Source organism: Ictidomys tridecemlineatus, chromosome 7, assembly GCF_052094955.1.
Source record: "Ictidomys tridecemlineatus isolate mIctTri1 chromosome 7, mIctTri1.hap1, whole genome shotgun sequence".
Classification (NCBI taxonomy): domain Eukaryota; kingdom Metazoa; phylum Chordata; class Mammalia; order Rodentia; family Sciuridae; genus Ictidomys; species Ictidomys tridecemlineatus.
Window position 1 is genome coordinate 91,411,675 of NC_135483.1, and position 26,784 is coordinate 91,438,458.

A 26,784-nucleotide genomic window follows, 5' to 3' on the forward strand; every position below is an offset into this window, starting at 1 on the left:
TAGGACATGATGGAATCTGGATGTCTTGAGACCTTCTTTCTAGTCCCTGTTCTTTTAATAACTAGCTGTGGACATGGGACCATTCTCTCACCTTTTTGTTTCTTAATCTTATTATTGACCAACTTAGTTATTCCTGAACTCCATTCTAGCTCTGAATGGACTTTCTGGCTTTCCTGCTGTTGGAAATTCTGCTGATGTGAGTAATTTTTAAAAGAATCTGGAATTCTTAACTCTGATTGTGGGACTCCTTACAATGTGGAGTTTTGAACACAACATAAGGTTTCTCAAACAGTCCTTGCTTTCTTGACTAACTACAGAGGCCCAACATTTCAGTTGATGCTGCTTCTCCCAGATAGAGTGGACACTCATTTATGCAAAGGATATCAAAGGAAGAGATAAATGGCTAATAAGAAAATATTATTTTCTTTCCCAAACCTCTTGAATATTCATTTCAGCTGTCTGAAGTGGTTGTTATACAAAGATTAGGAATTTCCATTCCCTAAATGCCTCCTCTGCTAGGCATCGGACTAAATGCTTTCCGTGTGTCCCTCACTGAATACTTAAAGCAGTACACTCAGGTAGTTATCCTCAGTTTACATGTGAACTTTGTAGACAGAAGTTGCGCACTAAAATGCTATTATGAAGGGGGAAAATAAAGGGAGAAGAAGGTCAAAGGAGAAGAGGAGAAACAATGGGCTACAATTGAAATCATTCACTCAAATCCTATGGAAAATCATGCTGTGAAATTGGGTTTGTCCCATTCCAAACTTAGCATTTGATTTCTTCCTGATTGTTACATTCAGAAAGTCCTGTTCTCTCCTTCCTTTCACTTAGCATTACCTGGCATAAGTCATCAAAAGGCTGTGTGAAAAATGTCAATGTTTTCTGCTAGAGGAATGAGATGGCAGCCCTAACCCTGTCTTTCTCACCTCCCACCAGGTTACTTGGTCAGATTAGCCTCACCATTAGCTAGTTTGGGGCCAAAGACACGTATTATGGACACATTTTAAGAATGGACTGAAAGAAATTTAGGCAGTTCAGGTGTTGGGAGAAGTACCGCAGCAAGGGATGTCATCTTGTCTTTGTAGGGAGAGAGGCTTTGAAAGAGGTATGATGAACTGAGTCATTTTTGTTGACCAATATTCCCCTTCGGGGTGATTTTTTTGTATCTCAGTTCTGTACTGAGATACAAAATTTGACAAATTGATCATAGTTCATCTCTATTATATCGTAAAACCTAACTATCGACCAGAGAAGTACATTTTTGGTTAGCTCTGAGGAGCCTTGTTCTGGGAGTCCTCTCCCCACTATTTGCTGCTTACAATTAACAACTGGACTTCTCCCAACATTCAAGCCTTGCTTTAGCTGAGGAAGATACACTCCATCATAGGCCTATTAACCATAGCTGTGGTGGCAACAGGGGTGTCTGCATGGACATTAGAGGGCCATCTTTAATTATCCTTTCTCTATGATATACATCACAGTATGCAGGTTCAATTTCAGTGTGAACTGGTCCACATTTTTTTTTCAGAGTTCTGGTCTACACACTAAACCTGACCAGACAGCTTGCTGTGCTGGGAGGCGTACATGGGACCAGAATGCTAACGACTTGAGACAAAACCTTTGTCTCCATGGGTGAAGTCATTCATTTCACAGGCTCCCCCTGACCCAGGCTCTCTACCCCACGTTTCTCTCCAGTTGATTGACATCTGGGAGGAAATGCTTTCTTCCTTAAAGAGAAAACTGAAATACGGAAGAGAGTATTAAGAGAAGTTAAAAAAAAAAAAAAAAGGCTGGGGCCACATTGCCTCCATTCTCCCTGCCTGCCCCTAGACCCAGGTCACGTCCTCACTGATTTGATTTTGGGTCGAATAGAGAGAGTGGTGCTAAATACTCCTGAGTGCTTTGCTCCAAGCATGGGCAAACCCCTCATATTTCAGACCCCTTTGTGTAGCTGATACAAGAAGGAGATTCTCTGCCATTTGAATAGAAGTACAGAATGATAGATTTTCAGCCCATTACAATTCATTCCTTGTTGTACCATATACTTACTTAGGACCTACCTGGCTATGGATTGGGACAGGGGAATGACTGCCATTTTGACAGTTCCAACTTGGCCCAGTTTCAATCCCATCAATGATTCTTTTCTGACTTGCTGCCACCATGTCCCCGCAGTTGGTTTTCCAGCTATTGTGTCCAATCTTTTAGGATCTTATCTGCCGTGGGTCACCTCCCAGAAGTAGACTTTCACCATTCTTACTGAAGACCCTGACCTTGCACCAGCTCTCAGCCTTGGCCCTGTGTGACCTTCTGAAATTGGGTCCACTTATGGCTATATATTTTCACTCATCCCTAAGCTCCATATCTGAACTTTGGATAGCTGATTTTCCTATTTCTTCAATTCCTACAATGGAAACTGGATGGTACAGGCCTGGCTGGTCTGGTTCTATGGGGCTGGGCAGTAAGAGGATCCCTTAGGTACAAACAGTGAGAGAGTAAAAGTTAGAACTAAGGAGAAAAGAGTAAGGAGATCTCATATAAATTTCAAGAGCTACATTGTCTTATCAGTCTGAGTTAATGTTGAGAGGAAAGAAGATGAAAATGAGCAATGGTGAGAAGTGAGCCTATGGAACAGTCCCTGAGCCTCACGTATTCCTCCACCCCTGAGTTTTGCACATTTCTATCAGAGATTTTATGGATGGAGCAGATTCATTCACAAAGACTGGGAGTGAGGGCAGGTTATGCCACCAGCAGGTAAACCCATACTTCTGTTTCAGATCACTACTGAACTTGGTTTTAACACTGTGGTTTAATAATTGGAAGAGTGAAATCACAACAAAAGTATAGGCAACTACATATCGTATCTGTTTTCTTATCCTGGGGTCCTCAAAGAACTGGATGAGAAGAATAACTTCTATTCCCTTTCTAGATGCCAAAAGTCTGGCTTTAGTTTTCTTTAGCAGTTGACTTTGTCAAGCTTACTCCAATAGAACAGCCTTTTGTGTATTTTTTTTTCCTGCCAAATCCCCTTGGCCTCTGAACTAAAGCAAACTCCACTGAATGTTATTGCTGAATAGCTCGCGGCATGTTTACGATACGTATGACTCTCTCTGGCTGACCTCACTGGAGGGGGCTGTTGCTTAGCCAGGGACCCATTTAGAGTGGCAGGGGATGAGAAATTATAGGCCGTCCAGCCTAACCTCAGAGGTAGGCAGATCTGAGAGGCATTAAGGAGGAATGAGATCACAAAACATCTGGAGAAATATGAACTGACAAAAACTAGCCATTGTGGTTTCAAAAAGGGTAAATTTTATTTGACAAATGCAGTGGGGAAAAGAGAGAGAGAGAAAGGAGGAGATAATTTGGAAAGCAGAGGGTTATAAGACAGTGGACATAAACTACTAGGATTTCCAAAAGGTTTTGAGTATTGCTAAATGGGCTCACACTTTGGGTGGCACCTCTAGGCTTCCCAAAGGGGTGAACCTCAATCATTGCAATAAAGAGCTCAAGTCAACTGATAATTAGACTTTTCTTTTCCTAGGGGCACTCTCCTAAATCCTCAATTATTATACACTTGGGTAGTAAGACTACAGCCAAGTAAGAATGTGGAGTTTAAGACTTCCAACTTTCTCTGCAAGGTGCTTAGTGTAATAGGTCCGCTTGGAGTATCTACAAAATCTGTTCTGCAAAGATGGCTCTGGGTTGCTTAACTAGGACCATCAAGACACTGAGGAAATGACTTTCTAGGTACAGGTCGGTCAACTTTGACAGGCCGAATGCACCGGTGTTTGTAAACAAAGTTTTATTGGAATACAGCCATATCTATTCATTTACATATTATGTCTGACTGCCTTTGTGCTGCTGTGGTAGAGTTGAGTAACTGTAACTGTGTGTTCCACAGAGCCTAAAATATTTGCTATGTAACTGTTTATAGAAAAGGCTTGCCAATGCTATTTTGGTTTATCTGTAACTTTTTTCTACCCATCATTTAGTGGTGGTTCTCTATTACTTCCCTCTGTTTTCTTTTATCCACAGCACATGCCACTCTGAGAAATATCTTGTTCAGTTGTTTAGTTATATTCTGACTGCTTCCTCCTACTGGAAAGAAAGGTCCTGGAAGGCAAAGGTCCTTTCTGTCCCACTCATCACGGTGTGCCCCTAGCTTAGAGCATATTGAAGTTCTTTAATCATCATCGCAGGAACAAATAAATGAAACTTTGCAAAAGACAATAGTGAAACAAGAGGATGAGAATAAGGTCATAAACATGCTGAGTGGCTTGGTCATATATTTGTGCTTTCTGCATAGCTGATCAAACAACATGAGCCCCACATTCTCTAGAAGGAAAATAAATACAAGTTGATCTACCCACTCACTCTTATGGCAAATCGTTGTGACTCACTCTAGCCAACATAGGAAAATATTTTCTTCAATGACTAGTGAAATTTTCAAGCCATGGATATTACATACTTATCAGTGGTGGTCTGCCCCTTCTCTAAGATGGCTCCTTTGTCCTCTGTGACTGCTCCATGCCCATAACCACGATAAGCAAATGTGTCTCCCAATGTCTCAACTATGCCCTTGAGGTGGGTAAGTGGAAGGCAGCAGAGACACCATACCCATGCAATTATCTAAATTAATCCTGCTTGCCATTTGAAACTTGGACTTTACCTATATTATACTTGTTTTTAGCCCTTAAAAAGTAATTAGGAAATTAATTGCTATAATTACATAAACTTGCAAACCAATCATGCAGTAAAATAGAGCTTTATGGTATTAAAGAAACAATAGTGTGAACCCCTTAAGAGTTAATTTGAAAAATCCCAATATTTCTTGAGTGCTTAGAGAATAATCTGCAATATAGAAGGACATAACTCTACCTCCTGGGTTATCTTTTTCCTGGCACATTTCTCAGGGGAGCTCTAAAACAAGCACAGTTCATTGGGTAACGTGGTATTTTTGAGCTATGCCATCTGGAAGAGGACAGAGGTGCTTATCTGTAAGAAAATTCTCTTTATTTCATAGATATTTTAATTTGTCTTAAAATGACTGTCATGGGCTACTAGGGTCAAATCAAAAGGACTTAGGAGCCAATTTTAACCAAGCTTCACTGGTGCAAGATAAAACAATTTGAGCATAAAATAAGGATAATAACTGTAGTAGATTGGCACTCATTAAATATGATTAAATCCATGAGTTAAAAATGATATTGGAAAAACAACAACAACTAGCTGGTCACCATAGGAGAGTGCTAGGGAACCCACTCACTATTTTGAACACAAAAGAGAAAGATTTAAATACTTATTTGCCTCTCCTACATAAGCTGTGCCAATGAATAACAAATAGTAGAGAATGGGAAATTAATTTTTATAAAAGTATCTAATAAGTTGAGAAGATATGATGAAATAGAAATAGCTCCATTATGAAACTACCAGTAAATTAGTGGATCACACCATTTAGCACAAGTGACTGACAGCATCATAGAGACCACTGGACATTTGTGCCTCTTTGACCAAAGAACACATAACTACCATCGAATTAGTCTTTAGTGGGTGAATTTGAATCTGATCAAGGCTCTGGATACAATCACCAATTTACAGGAAATGCAAGGAATGAGAGGATCAGGTTAAAAGATATTACATGAATGCAATCAGCAAAAACCAGCTTGGAAAGCTTTGCAAAAAAACAACAAAACTTTTTTTTTCTTTAACAACTAAATAGAGAAGGAGGATGAAGAGAGGGAACTCACTGATAGAAAGAAAGTCAAGAAATTTATCAGCCAGTCATATGTATGAACTTTCCGATCCCATAAATCATAAAAATAATCAACATTTTTCAACTGGAAATTTGAACACTGACTACATGTGTATTAAGGAATTATTGTTAACTTTTATGTGTGATTTTGATTTTGATCTTGTGTTTGAAAGTCCTTTTTGTGATACATACTGAAATTTTGGTAAATAATATCATGCACTTGATTGGCATGAGAGTAATACATGGCAGAGAGTGAGGGTGCCCTGAAACATGATTAGTGAATTGTAAATTGTTGGGTGATGGGTTCACGGAGTTCATTATACTCGTCTTTCTACTTTTGTGTACCAATGGCATGTCTATTATAAATTATATTTTTTAAAATGACTATCTTGGCAAAAAGAGCCAAAGTTGTTCAACTTGTTCTTTTAATGGCAAATAGGGAAGGTGACACTTGAGTATAAATTATTCATTGAGAAACTTATCTGCATGTACCTATACTATATAATCAATGTTTTATAAGTAATGTAGTATAATGTTATTCATAATAGTATTATATATATAAGTTATCATGTATAAGTTATATAGATAATGATAACATACAGAAGTTATCTAGATAATCACTAGGTTATCTAGGTGATTTAAAAATATTTAAATAATCAGTTCAGTGATGTGCTTAATATAGTATATGCTACCAATTCATCATGGAATAACATACAAAGACAGTACAAATCCCATCAGTTGATTTGTTTCTTTCTTTACCCAAAAATCCACTATGTGCCCACATGTAGTCAGGCCCTAAGGATACAAATCATCTCAGCCATGGTTTGATCCTGGAGAAGCCAATTTTCTCCTGGGGAAGATGCATGTGTAAGAAGCTCAGAAGAGCAGAGTAGCAGCCCTGTGAGGCCTGGCACCTGAGGCACAGGGAGTGCAGTCAACTCCACCTGGAGAGAAGGGCGGGGCCAGCTGGAAGACAGCCTCCTTATATGAAAGCAGAAAAAGAGAGAAAGTATCCAGGTGTTCTGTGAGGGCATTTACCTGGCTTTTGCTTAATAGGGCTGGATTATAGAATGTATGGGGAAGGGCGAGAGGGATGGGTCTAGTTGGTGAGAATTTTGTGCTAGAATTTTGGAGGATGTGGAAGAAGAAAAAGGTGATCTCCTCCGTGCAAAGTCCTTAACCTCTCATCTCAGTTGCCTGCATGGCTCTTGACTGTGACAATTGATGTGAAGCAAATTTGCTCTCAGGAGATGCTTCCCAGAATCCCATCTGCACTCCCTTCCTGCCAAGCTCTGTGCTTGCAGCCTGGCCTTCCTAACCCCCTGCTCTGTCCTCTGTCTCAGCCCAGGCTTCTTTTGCTTCTCTTTCCCTCTAAGTCTCCAGAGACCAGAGGCTCTCTCTGTTTTTCTTTGCCTACATTAGCTACAACTGGATGCTACTTGAAATTGATTCACCAATGACCTTCATGCCTTTTTTTTTTTCAGTTGAGTTTCTCAGCTAGAAAGTACTTTGGAAATTAAACAATTTTAACTCATTTCCGTCCTTTCCTTCCTTCTTTCCTCCCTCCCTCCCTTCCTCCCTCTCTTTCTCCTTCCTCCTTGCTCTCTCTCTTTCCTCCTTCCTTCCTCTCTCTCCCTTCCCTCCTCTCTTCTTTCTTTCTCTCTTTCTATTTGAAATATGATATCAAAGTGGTAACATGTATTATATGATCACTTATCTCTGTGAATTTGGTTTAATTTGCCCCTTTAAATAATAATAATAATAATAACATAGTCCAATGAGGGTAATTCCTTGTCATTTATTGAGAGGTTTTTTTTTTTTTTTTGGTTAAAGCATAACATTAGCATTCTTAGCTGTTCACTTATTTATACTACAGGAAACCAACAGTTATGCAAAGCTACTGCCAACATAATCACGAACTGCTGTGTAGAGTCTTAAGTACCTCATGGAAAAATAACTCTGAATTGGAATTCTTCCCAAAAGGCCAGCTTCATTAATGCTTCAACAACAACTGAGGTAGGCAAAAAAAAAAAAAAGAAAGAAAAAGAAAAAGAAAAAAAAAGCTGGAAAGAGTTATAAATATAAATGGCTGTAAAACTTTTCAGCAGGGTGATATTTAGTGTAAAAAAATGTGAGATATTAGCACAAAAGCTCTGGCAATAGTAGTACAGTTGTGTCATGTCTTTAACTCACCTAGAATTAATTATAGGTTTAAAATGCTTTATAGTTTAATTAACAAACAGAACATGGCCTCAAGTGTGTTTTATTAACCTGGTTGTGCCTTGTATCTCAAAATAGTCTGGAAACATGGGAAACACGCTCTATGTCTGTACACATGTGTATGTGTGCCACACAGAAATAAATGTGGAGTAGGATGGACATTGTGGGCTGTTGACAAAACATACATTTCAATCATGTGCCAGGTAAGTCATGCACCAGCACTAATTCTAACCTTTAAAAGAACTTGCTTTTTTTTCTTTTAATGTTTTCTTTTGCTCTTTCTTTTAAAAAGATGCTTCCAGGAGCACTGCCCGATCATATGCTCTTTTCTTATAAGTAAAAATAAAGAGCAAGGAAGTAAGAGTAAGAGCTTTGGAAATGAGAAGTGTTTACCAGGTTACTGGGAAATTTCCATTCTTCCTGAGTGCTATGGTATGAATGTTTGTATTCCTCCCAAATTTATGGGCAGAAGCCTAGGTTATGCAGACAGTGCCCTCAAGAATGGAATTAGAAGAGGCCCCAGAGAACTGCCTTGCCTCTTCTGTCCTGTGAGGACTCAATGAGAAGGTGCTGTTTGTGAACCAGGAAGTAACCCTCACCAAACTCAATCTTCTGGCACCTTGATTTTGGATTGCCCAATGTCCAAAACTGGGAGAAAGAAAGTTGTCTATTAGCAGTGAATCTGTGTTGTTTTGTTACAAGCAATCCCAGTGGACTAAGACACTGAGCACATAGGAGAACAATAATAACACCACCTTTCTGAACAAAGCCGTGTCTTTATTCTGAGAGCAGATGGACACAGGTTGGGTTTCCAGGAGTTCAAATGTGCATAGCAGGTCAGACTCTGATTGCTGTGTTCATATATTGGGGCTTTTTACACTTCCCGTCAGCAGTTACTTGTCCCTCATCTATACCCACAAACCTATTTACACGCCTAGTTAGTTGTCCTGGTCCTCTGGGAACTTTGAATGATTTCTGATCAACTTGCAGTCTTGATCCCACAGTTCCAGGAGAAGCAGGTGAAGAGAGTTCAATATGGCCATGATGACCACAGTGGCCCCTGTTGACTGAGGCATCATGTAAATTCCTGAACTTTGACTTTATTCACTGCTGACCACAGCCTAAGGGAAGGGCCAATCATCTCCTTCACACCAGCAAGAAAACCAAACTTGGTGTGACCAAGTCAGAACACAGACTGGTAGGTGGCTGACCTGGGCTGCAGTAGGGGCAGTTGTCTCCAGAGCTTGGCTCTTTATATCACAGGGCTCCTGAAACCACAGACTCTATCCAGCTTCAGTCTTCACCAGGAGAAAAAATAATTTCTCTCCATATTACTGGATGCATGGGAAGTCTCTGACCATGAATCACATTTATGCTGTTTTTCTAATAAAAAAGTATTTCTAAATTCTTTAGAGATAGAAAGAATGAGGTAAAATTTCTTTTCCAGATTTGAAATTTTTTTTATTGCAAAAGTGATAATGCTTCTTTAAAAATTTAAACATTACCAAATTGCAATAAGTGAAAAGTTTCTTTCTTGCTTGCTTTAAAATAAATTGCATTTCTGCTATCTAATTATTTATAAACCAGATTCTGTTCCCCAGATGGAATAGGGGTGAATAATTTGGACCCCATGTCTATATTTCTCCCTTTCTCTCTCACCTTGGCAGTGGTTAAGTAGACAGACTCTGGAGCCGAATTCTCTGGAATTTGACCCTGATTGTACTATTTATTAGCTAAGCAACACTGTGTTAGTAATTTCTCTGTGCACAATTTTCTCATCTATAAAATAGAGATTGCATGAGTTAATAAATAAATCAGACCAGATATTGGCATGTGATAGGCCCTCAGTAAGTGTTATGTATCTCTGTGTGTATATACATATATTAATACACATGGGGGTGAGGGTATATAAATTATTTTGAGTCTTGCATTTTTAACTGAACAATGTACTATTTCAGTATTATAAAACTACTTTTTAAAAAACTTTTTACCCATGTTTATTGCATATATGTAACATGTTGAGAGACTTCTAGATGTATTCCATATTTTACTTTTATAAACAATGCTGTAGTAAACATCTAGGTAAATAAATCTCTGTGAATTTTTCTGAGTATTTATATAGGATACATTTCTAGAAATGGAATTGCTGATGAAGATATATGCACACTTAAAATTTGGTTGAAACTGCCAAAGTGCTCTCCCCAAAGGCCATATAAATTTACAATTCAGAACATCAACACTGGATGTGTCTGCTTCCCCACAACTTTGCCAATGCAAATAATGAGTGTATTTTAAAATTTTTATCATATTGTTAGAAACCACCCATCTGATTATTTTTTAATTACTTTTTTATTAGTAGTAAGGTTAATTTTTTTAACGCATAGAATTACTATTTGTCATCTCCCATGAATTGGCTATTATTTTTTGGCCAAATTTTCATCTGGGTGTTTTTAAATTATTTTTTTTTACAGTGCTGGGGATTGGACCTCAGGCTTTGTGTGTGCTAAGCAAACATTATACCAAAAAACTACATCTCCAGAACTACACTGATTTTTAAAATTCTTCTATGTGAAGGATTTTAATCTCTTATCAGTCACATTTGAAATTCTTATACAGATAATTATATGAAATCTTGTTCTTTCTAGATCAGAAACTTCTCTCCTATTTCAAATTCATACAATATAATTCCTCTGGCCCATTCTTTTAGTAGGTTTTAAAAAAATATTAAAATGTATGCCAAGGAAAGGGTCGAGGGCTGGCAGGGGGAGGGAAAGGTAAGGGGAAATATCGGGAATAATACTGATCAAATTATATTAATATATTGTGTGCATGTATGAATATGTGATAATGAATTCTTATTTATAATCATAATGCATCAATTAAAACGTATACAAAATAAGAGCTCTATGAGTGCCATGATATCCTTAAATAAAGAGGAAATTACTAGAGAAGTTGAAGAAAAATCAGGGGAAAATATATTTGGAAAAACTAGTACAGATTAACTCATTCTTTAGTCAAATGGTTAACATAGATCTCTTGAGGGTTATCATATGACACATACAATATAGGTCATTACTGGCCAGTAGAGTTTTCTATCATGGTTCAGCATAGTGCTGTTAAAGGTAGTAGCAACTAGCCTCATGTGGCTATTAAAATATATACCTAATTAAAATTAATTATTGATCAATAAAAAATGGCTGATGTGATCAAGGGAGAGAATTTTTATTTTTTTAATTATTTTTAATATTTATTTTTTAGTTGTAGTTGGACAATATCTTTTTATTTAATTAATTTTTATTTATTTTTATGTGGTGTTGAGGATGGAACCCGGGACCTCACATGTGCTAGGCTAGCGCTCTACCACTGAGCCAAAATCCCAGCCCAGAATTTTTATTTTTTGACTTTAATTAAAGAGCTACTTGTGCCTACTGGCTACCACCTAGGATACCATGGATAGAGATGGTGAAACAACAGAGGAATAATTGTGCACATGTGCATGAGTGTATGTGTGTGTGTCTGCACATATGTGTGCATATGAGGATGTGATTGATGTGTGTGCATGTAGGCACATACGCACATGGGTACAGCGAGAAAGATAATGCGTGTGAGAATGCAAAAGGGGTAGCCAGATACTTTGTACTAAAAAAGTTTATCAAACTTTAGAATAAGTTCAATGTTGTATCTCTCTGATTTAAGGATAGGATACAGAAGACTTTTCAATGAGAGAGAGATTGAATTTTTAGGCTTTGAGATTCCTAGCTCTGAAAATGAGAATGGATGTATCTTTAGTCAATGGCCCTCCTTTTTCAAGCTTTTAATATGTATTTTTGCCTAAATTCTGTACACCTCAGCTCTTTCCTGCATACCATGCATCTCTTTTTCAGGAAGACTGTACTGATCTACAAGCCTATGGGCCTCCCTCTGCATTAACTTCTCCCTTAGGGGAAAAAGGTGAGCTTCCTTTAAAAAATAAGCTGAGAATATTCCAAGGTGAAACATTCTGGATGTGGATTGTGAAATATCTCCAATGTTTTCTTTTTTTTTTTCAATTTTTTTTTAGAGAGAGAGAGAGAGAGAGGGAGAATTTTAATATTTATTTTTTAGTTATTGGCGGACACAACATCTTTGTATGTGGTGCTGAGGATCGAACCCGGGCCACACGGATGCCAGGTGAGCGCGCTACCGCTTGAGCCACATCCCCAGCCCCTCCAATATTTTCTATAGAGTCCCATTGTGTTTCAAGAGTTTGGAGCCAAAGTCGTTAACTCTTTTGATACAGAATGATTCAGAGATGTCCTGTGAATGCTCATTTGATGATGTTATAATGCAGATGTATTTGCATGGTGGAAATCCCTGCAGATTCTAGGTAGGGAAACCTCAATTTTCATTTTCAAAAGAACATAGGCCCATTGACCTATTGTGTAACATGCAAAAAACATGTAAACCAAAGATGCTTGAAATTATAGCAAGGTTGTTCTTGTGACTCTCGGAGCAAATGAATGTACATGAAGAAAGTAGTTGTCTGTGTGTGCGAGAGAGAATGGGGAAATGCCAACTTAAGTCCAACAGCATGAATACACAGGTGACTGGAGCCATGACAGGTTGTCAGGCATATGGATGCCAGATTTATTATTAAGGTAAATTGTATATGTTAAATGTAGAGCCAGCTGGGTACCTGTCAAGTGGAGACCGAAAAGCAGACGATTCAATACAGAGGAGATAACACCTTTACAGGGAATCAGTAAGCAGGGTGCCTATGGGGGGAAAAATCATTTTGCAAAGTGCACCTGCATGCTTTTTTTCTGTGATAAAATTGCAGGATAAAAACAAAAGGAAGTGCTGTGGAAGTATTAGATCTTGAGGTTTACAGAATGTTTGATGTGGCATCTCATGAAACTTTAATCATGAAATTCATTCAAATTCATTGAGATAAGTGGGATGATAGGAGCTGACAAGAAGCAGAAGCTGTCTCAGCTCAGGGTGGTGATTTATGGAGAGGCAGAGAGCAGGATGCTTCTAGCTTACCCTTCCAGCCTCACTTAACAACTTCATTAATAACCCAGATAAACAAGCCATCAAGTTCATGAACAGCATCTGATATTAAATTGAGAGGTGTTAGGAATAAAAAAAAAAAGAAATCTCAAACAGACAATGGACCCATAGAGAAAAAAAAAACAGAAAATAGTAACCCCAAATAAATAGAATTATTTTTGAGTACAAAAGAATTGGAATTGTTTCTGATAATGTCCAAACACATTTGAAGAAAAAATGGAAGCCCACCAAGTAGTAGCTAGGAATTATTTTTATGATTACTGATTCAAGATAAATTCTTTACTTAATGCTTTTAGCAACTTTAATGTGGACTGTATCACTCTCTATAAATGCTGCAAACTGAGGATCAGGAAGCAAAAGCAATTCTCCAAGAACCACACAGATAGAAAATGTTAGGGTTAGGATTTGACTCTCTGTTTGTAGGCTTGTTAGCCTATGAAAACTAATGCTTTCTTTTCTGTGTTCTTGCTACTCAAAATGTGGTCCATGGATCTACAGCATCATCATCACCTGGGAACGTGTTAGAAATGCAGAATCTTTAGACTCTTCCTAGAATTTTCAGATGATTCATGTGCATATGAAATTTGGAGAGGCCCTGGTCCACTCTCAATGCATGGGAATGAAAGATCCATATAGAGATAACCCTCTGTGACTGACTTTCTTTCTGACAGATATCATCATTTCAGTTCACCCACAGACCTAGTGCCACCTGCATCTCAGTCAAGGTAACCACGACCCTCACAGCCACAGTCACCCACATTTTAATTTTGTAAGGAAAGAGATTCCAGAGCAAAGAACTCTAACCTTGTCTTCATTCAGGTCCCGTGTTGACTGCTACCCTAGCACTTGTCACTCAGCATTGGATTAGTTGGTTTAGGTGTGACATATTGGAGGGAAAGGGTTGGTCCCTTATCCAATATTGTTCCCTGTCAGCTGGCACAGAGCCCCGAATGGCCTGGAGAAGATGCTCAATACAAATTTGTTGAATGACTATGAAGTGAATGGATGAATGTGTGAATTCTGGGGAATGTTTTGTTCCACCTGGGCAACATCTCCTTGATGACTTTCCCAAGGCACTTAAAAATCAGAGGTTTGTTGAAAACATCTGGAAATCTCTTAGCTGGCACCTCCACCCCTAACCACAGGTATATTTTTCCTTCTAGTTCATAGCAGATGTTCTCTTTTGGCAAAAACTAAAGAAAGGAAATCTATAGCATCCTCTTAACAGTGAATTTTTTTAAAAAAAGTTGTAAATAAAAAAAAAAACTATTTTAACAGATGGGATTTTTATGTTTTTATTTCTGTTGCATGTTGCAATTTGTGGTGGAAGGCTGAAGTCACCATACATTCATTCTCTCATTCAACAAATATTTATGAAATCCTCTGACATGCTCCAAATGTTAGAGATATTCAGATGATCGATATACAACCTACCCACCCTTATGGAGCAGAGAGACTGACAGGGAGATAAGAAATAAATTGCATTAACTAATTCAAAGTAGTTCATGAAGTTCAATAAACATTTATCATCAAACATCGAGTTCCAGCTCCACACTCTGCTGAGAAAGATACGTAAGACAAAACTTCGGTCACAGCAGATCCCAACCCAGGAAAACCAACACATTAACAGATCATCTCACTGTGGTAAGGACAGAGTCAGGAGTGCCAAGATGCTAAAAGATCAGACTAGGGGGACACTGAATGGAGGCGGGGAGGAGCAAAACAAAAGAAGGTGAGTCTTGTGAGAGCTTTTAGATACGATTCCTGTGTTGTCTCAAAACTAAGCAGGAGTTTGCCAGGTGAAGGGAGAGTGAATGTTGAAATCAAGGTTTCTTTACTTTAATGAAGGATCAAAACACCTGAGTGCCAGAATAAATGGTGAATGGGAATTCTGGAGAGGAAGAGGTCATGTGTGTCTCAGAGGCAGGGACGGGGAACATGAAGGCTAAAATACTGGAACTGGGATGGGGCAAGGACTTTCTATACTATAGAAAACGTTTCAGTAGATAAACAACTGACTCCCTTTCTCCCTTTCTCATTCTTTCTCTCTTAGTTCTTCAGCATTTGAAGTTTTCAGTACATTAAAAATTGTTAGAGGCAGAAGAAATCAAAAGGCTTAAAATGAAAAATGAACATGGAAGCATTAATATTTAATCACAGGTATAAGTGTAAATGCAAATATAGAAGTTATAAATATAAAAGATAATTACAAGATTTATTTTATGCTTCTATATGCTATTTGCTTGAGTTGGTATGTCCAGCTGGTGGATAAAATATTGAAGATGACCATCATCTACATTTTTTAAGCCTGTTAGTATATTTCTGTAACTAGTTATATATATATATATATATATCCTTTGAACATAGGTTCAGAAGTCAAAATTTAAAAGCCACTTTGAGGGGGCTGAGATGTGGCTCAGTAGTTGAGTGCTTACCAAGCATGCATGAAGCCCTGGGTTCTGTGTCAAGCCCTGCAGGGTGGAGGGGAAGCCCTTTGTGAATGCCAAGGCTGGGCCAAATGGTTTCCTGGTCTAGCTTCATACTACAATGAATTTTCTTTTCTTTTCTTTCTTTTTTTGTTTTCTTTTTTTTTTTTTTGAGAAGGTAACTGCTGAGAATTTTATGTTTTTGCTGATATTGTGGTTGGGGTGGGACACTGCAGTTATAGATTATACATTTAACCTATTCCTGTTCCTAAAGTATTCTATCATATTAGAGTTCAACATGAGGAAAGAGTTTACTCCACAAAATCTTCCAGTCTTATGGGTCCTGGGATGATAGCAAAGAGCTCTTCAAATGAGGAATGAAATTGGCCAAATTATGCTGTGAATATATCTGAATATATGATGGTGAATTCCATCCTTATGTCTATCTATAGAACATCAATTTAAAGAAACAATAAATAAATAGAAGGAAGACCAGAGCAGAGGAAGGGGAACAGGGGGAGAGAAAAGGGGAGGAAAAGTGAAATTATTGGGGATTGAATTTGAGCAAATTATATTCTATGCATGTATGAATATGTCAAAATAAACCTCAATATTATGTATAACTATAATGCAGTAATAAAATATTTTAAAAAATTAAACATTTAAAAAAAATAAAACATTTAAAAAAAACCCTTTCACAGCTTCAGTCTCTGAGCAAGGAAAGCTTTCTAGTACCTTCCTATGATATTGGTGGAGAGACTTTGAAAATCCCAAGGTATTTTAGAGCAGAAAAGCTCCCCAATGAGATGATGGTAATGGGGAGCACCCCTTTATATTCTCCTCATCTTTGCTCTTCACAGAATTGATATGTGATCGTGAGGGTCCCCTTGGTTTTAATTTTTGTTGTGTTTTCAAAATGTTCTTTCTCCATGCTCTGCGGTTCTCCTCTTTGGTAACATAGAGGGTCCCAGAGGTCTTATGTGATGAACAGCCGCTCGTGAACATGAGCAAGGGCAGACTCCTGTCACCATCCCTTGCTGTGCCTCCCTAAATCACAGCCAAATCCTTTTGTGAGGATTTTCAGGGAAGCCAAAGGTTATGTTCTCCACTTTCTTTTGTAAATATGTCCCAGAACATTTGACCCAGAGCCTGGTTCCACTCACAGCTGGAGGTCGAGTCAAATCTGTGGTGTTTATGAAGATTTAAATGGCGTCTATCCAATTTCTTTTTCCCTAGTCCCCAAACAGTAAAGATGTACAATTCTTTTTATAAGAATTAAGAGTTTCTTTTAAAGGTAAAATCATCATTCACATAAGAAAGTGTAATTCTATATAAAATCTGTACTCTACGATGACTTTTTTTTAAAAGTAAGCTCAAAGAAGTTTTCTTTTTTTTTCCTACACAATGATGATTCCCCACTGTGACATTTTTCGTGTACAGTTCAAATGACATATAATAGGAACTATGTTAGTTGATTTACTTCCAGAAACTCAAAAGTAGTTGACTTGGTAATGGAATTACCAAGAATTGACAGTTGTGCCTTTATAAGAGAATAGAATGGAGATAATTTTCATGCTATTTCTATATAATTCTCAGGACAAAATCCATTTAGAAGTAACTTTAATGACAAAACTTGAGCAGATTTCCAAAGCTGTTTCTCATTTTACCTAGGTTTCATGAATTAGACATATATAAATACTTAAATTTAACTACAACTGTCAAGCTGAATATAACATACTTTATGATAGAGAATATCTCCTTTTATTTCCATATTTGGTAGCTACTCATCCCTGAATTTCATTAATCCATAAAACGCTTCTATTCAATAATTCAAAATGGGAAAATATAATATTTTCATTTTTAGTGTAATTTTTAAAGCAAAATTGTATCCATGTGTTTGTGCTTGTTTTGGCAAGGGAAAGAGAATGATTATTTTCATTCCCCAAGATTGCAGAGTAAGATGATAAACAGCAAACGCTTTTCTTATGAGCTTACTCTTCTTTGTTTGGAGGTGCACTGTGTTATTAATAGGGTATGAAGTTGACTCTAACAGGGTCAGTTTGGGGCTGAAATTTAGACTGTGTCATTAGCTACTATGTAGTCTTATACAAATCTGTGAGTTCTCTAAACCTTGTTTCTTCATCTGTAGGATAGGCATAAAAGCTAACTCACGTTTTTGTAAGGATTAGAAATATTACATATATAGTTATGATTGTAACTACCCACAAGTTAGTGCCCAACAATTACATTCCAATTAAATGCATCCATTGTATGATAGATAAATGTATAACATAAATGCTAAATAAATTTGTTTTCTATGTTAGACACAGAATTATGTATTACAAATTTAAAAGGAAGAGGAAATTCTAGTCCTTATTCTCAAAAAGATCATGATTTTGGCTGGTGGAATTGGTCCAAAAGAATCATGAATATTGAAAATTATAAAATAAGTCAAACCCTGTTTAGACCTCTTGACAGGAAATTGTGAACAGTATCTGAGAGTCCAAAGGTGATAGTAATTAATTCTGATTGGAGAAAGGGAGTGAGGGTAATCTGTGGGGTATCAGGAAAAACTTCACTTAAGAAAAGTAAGATTGAGAGGCATTTTGAAGAAGGAGCAGAATTTTGGTTAAGTAGAAAACAGAAGAATAACCCAGAAATAGCATTTAGAAATGTACTATGGCCTAGGATTCGGGAGTGTACAATTTTCCAGCAACAATGAATATAGAAGTACGAAAGAGGTGGGATTGAAGAGCCAGCTACAAGAAAGCTGTGACTGATTTTCAAAGAGTTTGAACTTTGCTCTAAGAGCAATGGAGGAGCAATGAGTATTTCTGAGTGTGGAAATTATGTCATTACATCTAACTGTGAAAGATACTCTTTGGTGGTGGTGTAAACGAAAGTGAGGTGGCTGGTTGGGGGTTACTCTATTGAAATGGGGTTGGCAAACTTTTTGTCAAGGGCCAAAAATAATTTATTTTTGGTTTTGAAAGTCTTTTGATTTACATTGCAACTTACTCAACCCTGTATGAAAACAGTCGTAGACAATGTAAATGAAATGCTGCTGTGTTTCAATAAAAATTTATTTATAAAAATAGATAGCTGACTGGATTTGGCCACAATATCCAATGTCCAAGGGAAGTAGGAGCTCAATAATTTTTGATAGAAGTATAATATGATATGACCTTATGGATGATTATTTCTTCAAAACGTGCATATCTTCTGGCTAAGTGATTCCATTTCTAGTCATTTACCATAAAGATATAATCTAAAGTGTGTGTATGTGTATGTGGTTGTTCATTATAGAACAGATGAGACAGGATAAAGGCCTACACTGGGTAATGAAAGAAGAAAAGCAAAAAAAAAGAAAGAAATCTGAAATACTGTGGGCATAGTAAGTTTTGGACATATGTTTAGCATTGATGAAAGCATGGAGTTTAAGGGCATTGAACAAGCATCAACACTTTTAGATGTCAGGGTGGATGTTCATACTGAATTATTATATTGTGTGCATGTGCAAATATGTAATAATGAAACCCACCATTATATACAACTGTAATGCACCAAGAAAAATGGAAAGAAGGAAGAGAAATAAATACTGAAACAAGTTAAACTATTTTTAATGGGAAAAAAGTCATTGCAATAAATAATTTGGTTTGGGTATACAAATAAGTAAATAAACTATATTCTAACAGGTAGTTTGACATGGGCATGCAAAATAAACATGTATTATCCCACGTACAGGCAGAAATCACAAAGGTAAAAATGGTTAGATTTAACGACATAAACAACAAAATGATAAAGAAAATTGTTACACTTGAATCAGTGAAATTTCTAATAGTAGATTATTTTTTTTCGCTCAGAAAGGGAATTTCATGTGATCTAGCATATACAGGCAAAGAAGAATGTTTACAACAAATGTGAGAGAGTGGAATAATGCCTTTATGTAAAAAGAGCTCTTAAAACCCAGTGAGAAAAAGTCAAACTTTCCAGAAAAAAAGAAACTGGACAAAAGGCATGAATGGGCAATTCACAAAACTTAAAATATTTGAGAAAATATTCAAACTCACAGATAAATAAACACAGCAATAACTGTGAATAACTCTTCAACTGGCAATGCAGCTATTTTTAAAAGCCTCTGTTGGAAATTCTGATAATTTCCAAAATCCAAAGGAAATAGGAACTTGATAATTTTTGGTAAGATTTATAATGACTATGAATATTTGTTCAAAATGCACATATCTTTTGACCGAGTGATTCTATTTCTAGGCATTTACCTTAAGTGTATAGTCTAAAATGTGTGCATATGCATGAGATTGGTTATTATAAAGTGTTCAAAAAAACCAAAGATTGGATAAGATAAATGACTTATAATTATCAAGTGAAATGTCTAATTTGACAGCTATTTAGTCAAATATTATCTTGAATGCTTCTTTTTTTTTTTTTTTGAGTAGATTTATACTAAAACCCGAGTCCGGCAGCTCTTTTACTCCCCACTGTGGATCAGCTTCATGCAGACAGTTGAGGACCTGAATAGAACAAAGACTGACCTCCTCAGGGCCAGAAAGAATTCTGTCAGCACACATTTGGGTTTGAATTGCAGAATTAACTCTTCCTCAGCCTTCAGCCTGCTGGCCCACACTGCAGATTTTGGACTTAAAACCTTTGTATTTTCTCTATATGTGTGATCTGCCCTCTGTATCCCTAGTTCTGCATCTGTGAATTCAACCAAATACAGATTGAAAATATTGGAAAAAAAATAGTCTGCACTGAATATATAGACTATTTTCTCTTGTTCTTATTCCCTAAGCAATGCAGTGTAACAACTATTTACATAACATTTACATTATATTAGCTAGTACAAGTATGCAGAGAGGATTTAAAGTATAAAGAAGGATGTACATGGGTTATATGCAAATGCTGCAGCTTCTTATAAAAGGAGATTGGGGGGGGGGCGTTCTCCTGGAACTAATACCCCACGGATACTGAGGGGTAATTATATGTTTATATACATCCTATTGGTCATGTTTCTTTGAAGAATCCTGATGAATGCAGTATGAAGTTTCTATTTAATAGTTTAATAACATTGAGAGGATTTATTTAAATATGAATATGGTCGTGCACATTATCAATATATATGTTGTTAGATTCAGAGTTCCTAAAAAGAGATTTAACTCTAGCAGTGGACCCCTGCTGTTTTTGTCCACTAACTCCTTCTTTGTTTTGTTCTTCAACCTTCCACCTTTTTACATAGCTTTCAAACAGGTGTTATTTTGGATGCGATGGAGTTAAAAGTGCATTGACTACATGCCCTCTGGTGAAACTGCCTGAAATTATTGCTTCTGTTAGCCCCTTGCTTTTTGCTTTACTGCTTCAGGAATCAGAAGAATAAGGTGCATGTTATCTTGTCATGTTTCATACACGGCTGTCTAAATTCCTTAACACCTAGATGCATGTTACCGGATTCCAAGGTTTCCAGCCACTTGAGCTGAATTGCTCTTAAATGAAAATTGTAAAAATCATAACATCTCCCTGTGCTCTGCAGAAGCTACATTTAAAAAGCCACATATACATGTGCTTCATAAAAACCAGGCTGGGACCTCTCTTCACAGACACTATCATGCAACAACATATCATAGTTGATGGCAGCTTCAATTACTGCCTCACTTGCTTTTATAAGCATTACTTCATTTGATCCTCACCAATACTCTTATCCTAATTTTATGTACATCTATATGGAGATAGAAGCCCTGAGAAGTTAGATGTATAGGAATACACAGCTCGCCGTCATTGGGGAAACAGCGATCCCCATACTTATCTTTTTACTCTAAATCTCATGTTCTTTCTCTTATCCCTCTTCCTTCAGTTTCAGTCTTCAACAACATTTACCTATTAAATTCTATGTCCAGGTATTGTTCTAGGTCTTAGGGATGTTAGTCAACAAAACAGACTTCTTCATGGACCATTTCCAGGGACCATCTTCATGGAGCTTATGGTTTTAATAAGGAAGATGATAACAAAAATAATTTCAATTATGAGAGGTGCTATTGAGGCAAAATGTAAGAGACCTCTGTTCAGCCTTGTCTCAGAATGGTATACTGTGTATAAACAAATATTCTAGATAATGGAGTCTTGCTCTTTCAAAAGCAACAATTCCATCTTGGAGGGAAATCCTTGAAAACTCATAGAAACTTCCTGCTTTATTAGGAACAAGAAAGATACATGTCCCCTTGGACCTCAGTTCATCGTAATGCACACTGTTTTGAAATGGCAGGGAGTTCTTGTATCTCTCAGGGTCTCAACAGGAAACAGATGGTACCTTCAGGTGGAGTATTAGGGGAAAGTTAGATAAAGGGAATCTCTATAAAGGAGTAGGTAAGGTTGAAGGGATAGGAGGTGATGGAGTTATCAGTCCCCAGATTGCAGAGCTATAGAAAAGGGGTGCCTGACAGGAGCTGTAACCCTCATCTAACCTGTGCTGATAGAAGCAGGGAGGAAGTTGGGGCCCTCTGATCTGCTGAGCCCAAGCAGGAGTTAGAGGCAAGGGGGCTCTTGAAGGTGTCCATGTGGGTCCCCTTTAGGGTAGAGAATGGGATGAGAAAGATGTAGGAAGTGGCATAGCTCTTCCTGGTTTGGGGTAGCAGGCCTGCTTTTCTGGCTCTGTTTTCAATCCCAGGGATCTCAGGAATGGTCTCCTTGCTTGCATTTACATTTGCCCCTTGTACACAATCCCCTTTCCCCTCAGTGACCAAAATGATTTTTGGAAAAAGGCCATAAGGGGCTGGGGATGTGGCTCAAGCGGTAGCGCGCTCGCCTGGCATGTGTAGGGCACTGGGTTCGATCCTCAGCACCACATAAAATAAAATAAAGATGTTGTGTCCACCGAAAACTAAAAAAATAAATATTAAAAATATATCTCTCTCTCTCTCTCTCTCTCTCTCTCTCTCTCTCTCTCTCTCTCTCTCTCTCTCTCTTTAAAAAAATAAGAAAAAGAAAAAGGCCATAAGACAAAAAATTGTGACCCTCACCTCCCCATTACTTCCCAGTGGCCTTAGATTAAGATCCAGACTCTTAAATAACCTGTGAGGTCTCACTTGCACAGCCCTGTGCCCTTCCTTTTCCAGCCTCACCAGACACCCTTTCCCTTCCTCACACACAGTGCTCCTCGGCCTTCCCCTTGATATCTGTGCCACTTTTGCTCTTGCTTTAGGAACTTGTCACTTTCTCTCAGCCTGAAATCCTGATGGTCTCATAGTGGGTGGTGCCTTCCTCTTCCTTCTTTTCCTTCTCCTCCTTCTTCCCCTCTTCTCTTTCTTCTTCCTCCTCCTTCTCTGCTTCTTCCTCCTCTCGCTCCCTTTCTCCCACCTCTTCCATCTACCTTGCTTCCTCTCCTTCTCTTCTTATAATATTATTAAAGTAATCCACTTTTTGAGGTATAGCGTCATATAACAAAGGGCCCAGATTTTAAGTATGCGGCTTGGTGAATGTTAACCCATACATATTCCCAGAACACCATCACTCAAAGCAAGACTGATAGCATTCCATCCCATATGAGTCTGTCTATCTCATACTCCTGCTAGTCAATATCTGCCTCTCCCTGGGAGGCAAAAATCATTCTGAGTGCTATCACCTAGGCCCTTTGTACCTGTTTTTGAACCTGAGATAAGTGCAATCATATAGTATGTACACCTTTTTCTGGAAGATGAGCTGTTTGATATAGAGTCTATGAGATCTTTCATGTGGTTACCTATACCAGTATTTGGTTGGTTTTACTATGTAGTATTCCATTTGTGGGCACACCAGAGTCTGTTTATCTTTCCATTGCTGACAGGCATTTGATTTTCTAATGTGGATTCTTATGAATAACACTGCTACGGACAATCTGCTGGGCATATGCCAGAGTATAATTATTTCACGTTAGGGTAGGGGTATTTTTAGCTTTAGTATATATTGCCAAATATTTTTTTCAATAATAGTTGTATTACTTTACCTTCCCTCTAGCAGTGTGTAAGAGCTTCCATTGTTTTACATTTTTTTCAGCACTTGGTATTAACTGTTTAATTATACTCATCCTGATGGGTATGAGGAAGTACCCTTATGGTTTCAAATTTGCAATTTCCTGATGACTAACAATATTGAATCTATTTTCATAAGTTTATTGGCCATTTGTATAGGCACCTTTATAAAGTACCAATCAAGTCTCCTGCCTTTTTTTTTTTTTTAAAAATGTTTTATTTCACTGATAGAAGTTCTTATTGTATTTTGGATATGAGTTTTTTTGTCAGATGCCTGGTTATAACTATCTCCTCCTAGTCCTCAGCTTGACTTTCATTCTCTTAATAGTGTCTTTTGATAAACAGAAATTCTGTAACCAAATTCAGCAACCTTCTCTTTTGCAGGAGTATGACTGGGAAAACAGGCTTCTCTCTGATCTTAGTAAGAAAACATTGACTACATCACTTCTTATTAGAGCCTAGGAGAGGTCTGCAGTGGCCTTCTTGTACATTTAGCCCTCTTGGCCTGTCGCTGACCTCTCTGGGCCTGGAGTATGCATACTCTTAACATGTGTTGTTTCATTTTTCAGGCTTGTTTTTGTGGTTCCAAGATGGCGGCTTCACCACCTGCATTTATTGATGTCCTAGCTGAGGAAGAAAGGAAGGGCAAAAGTCTTGTGGTGCCCATGGGTGTTGAGTGACAGCGGCTTTTGGTTCAGATTGCATTTAAACTCATAAGCCCCAGTAACTTTGATGGCATCAAGGACAGGGTGACAGAGGTGACACAGCAGGATGTGTGTGGTCACAAGAGACTGGGCTAGGTGGGTAGAGACCATCTCAATTATAGAAATTCAGAGGCTCTGGGATCACTTCAGCCTTATAATGAGCTTATGACATCCCCTGTAGTGGATTCTGAAATGCTCTGCCCACATTTCCCACTTTAGAACCAAGCACTTTTCTCTCCCCTCCCCCATGCCCCAGGAATGTCGTCTGTGTGTGGATCACTCCCTCAAAATGGAAATCTCTGACGGACCACCACCCATCCCCAGATCCGCAGAGGCCTCTTGCAAATATGTTATAATTCAATGTCTCCCTCTGTCCACGCTCTACACTCCTTGCTTTCACAGTGCAGATCCTGAGAGTACTCTTCCAGTAACTTCCTACATGTCCATATCCCCTGAGGAGTCAACTCCTCTGGATCTGTCAGGGACACAAATGGATATGACTTGTGGAAAGATTTTCTGCTGCATTTGTAGTTCATCAATACTGGCTCTCGGTTATCATAGTTATCAATAAAGTCTCAGTAATGAGGTACTGGAGTAGGAATAGTGCATAGTCTTCTGCTGGATTCCCCCTTGTCTTGGATCCAATGTAGGTATTCTCCTATTGACTCCCTTATTCCCATAGGCCATGTTGACCAACAGTGAAATCCTCAGGCTTTCTTGAAACTAATGAGTGACCACAGAATCAATTGTCAGTGTCATTACAAAGTAGTTGAATATGTGTGTGTGTGTGTGTGTATGCCTAAGTATATATGCATGCACGTTAATATACATATATACACATATAGGCATATTTATACATACATTTTTATGTGTACCAAGATAATAAACTATTAAATAAAATGAATTCTAACCTCGCCAAAGTAGGAAGGCCAAGTTCACGTTTAGGAATTTCGTATTCTTTGGAGTTTTACAGCCAAAGGAAAACCAGCCCCAACCCTGACCCATGAGAGATTCCACCCTCCTTTTTCTTCCATTCCCATCCCCTCTAAGCTTTACCCTGGCTGGTCTTCTTTGGCACCTTCTTCTTCTAGTGTTTCTTTATCATCCTCACCACTTAGCAGTCATCTTCTTTTATTTTTAACCTTTTTATTATCAATCTTACCTTTTAAAATTGGTGTTAAGGAGGGCAAAGATCTCATGTCTCTTGCTCACCATTCAATTACTAAGGTTGGTACAGATCAACCTTGTTAAAGGACTACTGCAGACATTGGCAACAAGTGGAGTAGGACTGTAGTTAAGGGGAAAAGTTGCCCTTTTGGCTTGCTTCTTGGTTTTGTTCCAGAGGCATGGAATGGTAGGGTGACCAACCCATCACTGGAATTTCCTGGTTTTGACATTAATGTCCTGCATCCTTACAATCCCTCAGTCCTGAGAAAATGGGGACACTGTCAAGTATGATCAGGAAGTTGACTAAGGAAGAGATGAATTTCTCTGACAGTTGAAGGGCCAGCTCTTTCCTTTTTAGTACTTACTTACAATGATTAAGAAAGGAAGAGTATTTCTCAGAATGCTCTGAAACATTTATGCTTTATTCTCAATACATCAGAATTGGATTAAACGTGTGATGGAAGAGAGCCAATCGCAAAAGTCACACTGAGGTTAAAATGTGAGTCTCTTAAATAGAAAGTAAGCCCATGGCACCTCCTTTTTAGCAGCTTCTCCATCATTCTATTCTGAATAATGTATGGTTTACTGTCCACCCTCTGTTTATTTGAAAATTTTATGGAAACACATAAGTTGTTGACATTTTAGGCACCACTAATGAGGAAAACTTACCGTCTGTTATGCCAAATTGAAGTGAACAGAAATTAGAGTCTGAGGAGGGTCTGGCAGCAGTGGCATAGTGCCCAACAGAGTCACAAATTCTAGTGAAAGAAACAGAGCTCCAGGAGGTTGAATAGAAACTATTGTGTTGGGGTGTGCCCTAGTCCAGAAGTGACTCTCTGCTTAATCAGAATGTTTGCTCCTGAGATGCCCCTCCCAGTGGGGTATGGGTTATGATTGCTTTCTGCTGAGGGTGTCAGAAATCTGACCGATGATTGCTAAACTTTGTGAGGGTTTTACTTTTTCTCACATAAAATGAAGTTGGAAGGTAGCCAGTCCTGGCTGCACATCTGCTGTGTCATGAGGGACCAGTTTCATATTGCTCTTTAGCTACTCTTAACATGTGTGGTTTCATTTTTCAGGCTTGTTTTTGTGGTTCCAAGATGGCAGCTCCACCACCTGCATTTGTCCATGTCCTAGCTGAGGAAGAAAGGAAGGGCAAAAGATTAATAAGTGAGCTCTCTGAGAGAACTGTCCAGAGACATAAATCAAAGATTTCTACTTTTATCTCATAGCTAAGACTGTGTGACATGGCCACCTAACCATTGCACTAAGAATATGTCCATAGCTACCTAGACATCTTAACGTCTAGGGCTCTGTTACATGGCCCCCTAGACTTCTCATTGATTAGAACTAGGTCACATGACTACCTATGGCTTCAAAGGCCAATCTAAAGTGAATTTTCCAGCTTGGGACAACACTACCTACCAGCCCCACTCTACCCTAAATCA